The sequence below is a fragment of the Apteryx mantelli genome, unplaced genomic scaffold, assembly GCF_036417845.1.
Source record: "Apteryx mantelli isolate bAptMan1 unplaced genomic scaffold, bAptMan1.hap1 HAP1_SCAFFOLD_63, whole genome shotgun sequence".
NCBI classification, from domain to species: domain Eukaryota; kingdom Metazoa; phylum Chordata; class Aves; order Apterygiformes; family Apterygidae; genus Apteryx; species Apteryx mantelli.
This window is the reverse complement of record NW_027118792.1, coordinates 735,583-740,380: the sequence shown is the minus strand read 5'-3', so window position 1 is coordinate 740,380 and position 4,798 is coordinate 735,583. Positions and strand designations below refer to the sequence as shown.

Below are 4,798 nucleotides of genomic sequence, written 5' to 3'. Positions count from 1 at the left end.
GGATTGAGAGCTTGGGGGGGCTAGAGGTGAGCTGGTGCAACACCCCCTTGTCTGCACCTAGGTGACATTCTCAAGTGTGGAGAACAGAGACGCAAGAGCCAATGATCTGCTCAGCCAGTGGTTGCTCCACCTCCAACAGGCACATGGAGGCATCCTTCCTGTGGAATGCAAGCTCTTGCTTCACCTTCCTCCTCCTCTCCAGCAGTGTCTCGTAGCCCCAAGCAAGCACCTGGCATGGGCTGCTGTGCGCTCAGCCATGGTTTCTTGGTAACACACATGGTTTCATCTCCCCTCACCGCAGCACGGACATTTATACTTGACCCAGCAGAGAGAAATGGGCTCTTGCAAGAAGTGAGCTCCTGGCCTGCGTTTGGCACCTCTCTCAGGAGAAGAGCTGTGCCCCAGAGCTGTGCATTTCATACGAGTCAAGATGAGGACAGATGGCTTTCACCAAGGGTTGGGCAGTACTACTTCTTGAACACACTCCTGCTGCTCTCCCATCACACCTTGGTCTGCACTGAGTCCCAGTACACACCTCGGGCGACTGTGCCAGTGCAGTGGAGAGGTGGTGGGCTGTGACGGGGTGGAAAGGAGCAATGAAGGGCAAGGCCACTATTGCCAAAGAAACTTTTTTTTTTGCCCACTTTCATCAAGAAAGAAAGGACTAAAAGTGCCTACTTGATCCTAGCTATTGCTTAGGAAAAGGCCTTGTGTGTTGAGTTCAGCACACATCCGTTGCTGAGAGCTGCTGAGGGTATGGCCAGGATGCCTCAGGGAGGTCAATTCTTAATTATGCCCATTGCAACCAACTAATGACATCTGTCGCCAAGTGAGGACATAGCAGTCCTTAATGAGCACGTACCTCAGTCTCCTGGAAGAGCTCAAAGCTACTGCCACCCTACCCACAAGGACAGGACAGGGTCTCTCGGAGAGGCTGGGGACGCTTCCAGCTACAAGTGCGCAGAGGGCTGCAAGCCTGCTCCATGCCTGAACTTCCTTCTGGACAGTGCAGGTAGGGCTCTGGGCTCATCTTTCCCCTGGCTCCACAGCTTTCCTTTCTGCAGCCTTACTCTTCACAAGGGAGGGGAGGGAGAGGACCTGTAGCAGAGTCTTGATTAGACCCCACCACCCAGGTGTGAATCAACCCTGTGCCGAAGGAAGAGAGGGTCTGAGCCTCCTTCACGCAAGACCCCCTTGCACTGTTGCCCTTCGGGTGTGAAAGGGAACATCCCAACATGCCACCGCTAGCCCAAGGCATCCAGGAGCCTGCGTGTGCATGCAGACAATGCACACAGCCCGTGGCTTGAGCCAGTCTGTGCAGATCAGCAGTGGGAGCTGGCTGCACTGCTCAAACCCCCTGCCTTTCCCTGCTCTGCTCCTCCAGCTGCTCAGGGCAGCATCGCTCAGGCCAGCTTGGACGCTTCAGCGTTCACAGCTCTGCACGTGTCCCCAAGAGCTCGCACAGCCCTTTTGTGCGTGAGAGACTTTGAACTGGCATTTTCTGTCTTGCAACTCCACAGCTGACACAGCTGTGCAGCCTCAACCAAAGCACAGTAGCCCATATGCACCAGGAGGGCAACCAGCATGGGGAGGGAGAGGCCAGGAAAGGGCTTTTGAGGAGGGACACTAGCAGATTCTCTTTGTCACTACAGCTCCTTGCACCTTTGGTGAGATGGGTGCTGCTTTTCTTCCTGCCCAACATTCAGAGAAAGCCTTTTGCTTGCATGGAAAATGACAGCCAAACCCTGGCCACGGACTTCATCTTCCTGGGGTTCTCCAACCTGGCAGAGCTGCAGAAGCTGCTCTTTGTGGTCTTTTTGCTGCTCTACTTGGTCACTCTGAGCACAAACACCACTATCATGACCATCATAAGGGTTGACCCAAGCCTGCACACACCCATGTACTTCTTCCTCTGTGTCTTGTCGTTTTTGGAGACTTGCTACACCTTTGTCATTGTCCCCAAGATGCTGGTAGACTTGCTGGCAGAGAGGAAAGCCATTTCCTTCCTGGGCTGTGCTGTGCAGATGTACTTCTTCCTCTTCTTGGGGTGTTCCCACTCCTTCCTCCTGGCCGCCATGGGCTACGACCGCTTCATGGCCATCTGCCACCCCCTGCACTACAACAACATCATGACTCGGCGACTGTGTGTTCAGCTGGTGGTTGCTTCTGCTCTCTCAGTGGCTTGCTGGTTGCCCAGACCATTACCACCTTGGTATTTTGCTTGCCCTTCCAGGCCTCCAGGAAACTCAACCATTTCTTCTGTGACATCGCCCCGGTCCTCAGAGTGGCCTTCGCTCACACCAATCTCAGTGAGGCTGTTGTCTTCACACTGTGCCTCTTTGTCCTTCTGATCCCACTGACGCTGATCCTTATTTCGTACCTCTTCATCCTCTTTGCCATCCTGAAGATCCCCTCAGCCACAGGCAGGCGCAAAGCCTTCTCCACCTGCAGTGCTCACCTGACGGTGGTGATCATGCACTATGGCTGTGCCTCCTTCATCTATCTGAGACCCAATGCCAGCTACTCATCGGACCAGGATGCAGTGATCTCAGTTGCCTACACCATTCTCACCCCGCTACTCAACCCCATGATTTACAGCCTCCAGAACAAGGATGTCAAAACAGCTCTTCAAAAAGCCCTCAGAAAAAACAGACTTTCTCAGAAAGATTTCCAGTGAAGAGGTTATTCCCCTTGTGTATATTCAGCCAACATCTTCCACTTCCAAGAAAACATCACCCCTTTTCCATGCATCCTCTCTTACTCACAAAGAAGCTTCTCGGAATGACACAGCAGCTCACTGGGGCTGGCAAGGACCTGACATAAAAACCTCATAAATTCAAGTCATGGTGAAGGTGCAAACATGAACCCTGATGAAAGGCACCCCCTTCTGGAAGGGCTCAATGGCTCTGGAAACCCACATGTGCACAACTCTATTTTGGGGATTGGAAAGGCTCTTTGGTGACATTTTTTCACCTGACCCAGGTAGTAAAGAAGAAAGGTAGGTGTTGAAATCATTTCAGGGTGAAATGCTTAGTTTTTTAGGAGATTGCAAACTCAGGACCGTGCTCCTTTTGCACATCAAGATGCCCCTGAGCTCCGGCATTCGTCCGTCTGCATGTTATTCTAGTGCCTGTTAGCAGAGCCTGCAAAGCAAGTGAGCTGCATCAGGTTGCATCAGCTTGCCTTTGCCATGGGCTAAGTGTGAACCTGGACACAGACCCGAGTCCTGAGACAGCTGGAAAGTTCAGGTCCACTGACAGGTGAGACTGAGAATGCGGTCCAGACGGACCTACAGAAGGGCTCCTCAGGAAGACCTGCTCTAGAAAAACGAAATAATAAGATCTCTCCCTGTGAGCACGCTTCTCCTCCCACATCACAGTGCCTTCTCAAAAAGCAGTGGAGCCAGCTGTGAAGCTGGAATTAGCAAAACCAGGAAGGACATCTCCTTCAAGGGGGGAAAAGACTCTTCCTGCAGCACCGTTCTTCACTGTTCTGCAGAACTGAGCATTTGTAAAATGAACTTCTTCCCGCTGCAGCCAAGCACATCCTTTGTTTGAACAGCGGGACCTCTTGAGATGTGTCTGAGCAAAGGGCTGGCTGAGCTCTCTTTTTCCAAACCGGGGCACCAAGCAGAACACAAGCAATGCCCAGCCCTCAGCCAACAAGGATCTCTCCAGCAGAGTCCTCAAGCACTAAATAAAGAAATAGGCTTTGCTTTCTGGAAAAAGTGAAAAGGTAGAAGGAGACAGAGAAGAAAAAAACAAAAGACACTTATTTTTTCCCTCAATTTCTAGGGTTTCTCACAATGTCAGAGGTACAGCCATGTGTCCTCCACAGCTTTGTATATCGCCTTGCAATTGCCAAGGCAGAGGATGGGCGAGAGGATGTTGTAGAAGCAAAAGACATTGCTGGACTTCTGAAAGGATTATGGAGATGCTTTATGCATTGCACAGTGCATATTCAGGCTTTATCAAGAGTGACTTGAGACCGAACCAGGACAGAAAAAGGACAACAAGAAAGAAGTGTCTGAAAAAATGGTCCAAGCGAGATATGAAGAAAACATATTTCACCAGGGTCACTAGAATCCAGCGGGAGCAAAACCTTCTCCCTTTGGTAAATCTGAATTAAAGCAGAGGATTTCCCTCATGCATTATTTCCTTTATGTCATTCTTCATTGATTTCCTGTATGATGCTACTAATTATTTCATCTATATTTCATACATTATATTGGTAATATATTATTTTGCTGCCACTGCCCTCAAAGGGCCTCGGGTGCTGCACCTGCTGTTGCCTGCCCTGTGGCATAGTCAGCAGGATAGCAAGTCGTATCACCGATCATTTACAGAGGCATGGAGTGAACTTGAGTCCCAACTTCTCAGAAGAATGGGCTCGTGACAATTAGCATAATTGGGAAACTGATAAAGAATACCTAAAAAGAAAGAAATAGAAGGTAAAAAGGCAACTGAGTTGTTCCTGTCTTTGAAAACTGAACAACTGCAGAAACAGTTACAGGAGGAAAAGGAGAAAAGACAAAAGTTGGGAGAAAAGGTCGAGATGACGCTTATGCAGACTCCACGCCTGCCTCCCAACAGCGTACAGATTAGGAAACTAATAGTATCCCCTGAAGACTGGGACGGAAACATCTGGGCTGATCCCAATGATAGCGAGCCAGGAGAAGATGACCCTTTGTTCCCCTCAAATCCCCCTGACTATGAAGCTAAACCCATTGTTAAAACCCAAGGAAACAAGGGACCTTGGGGTGGTGCTCCACAACATACTATGCAAACTATTCCCTGGG

General features: G+C 50.2%; 1 pseudogene; it reads left to right on the top strand.

Annotated features, from left to right (window-relative positions):
* Positions 1-1,724: 1,724 nt before the first annotated feature.
* On the top strand, positions 1,725-2,677 carry LOC136996637 (olfactory receptor 10K2-like; annotated as a pseudogene).
* Positions 2,678-4,798: the final 2,121 nt, after the last annotated feature.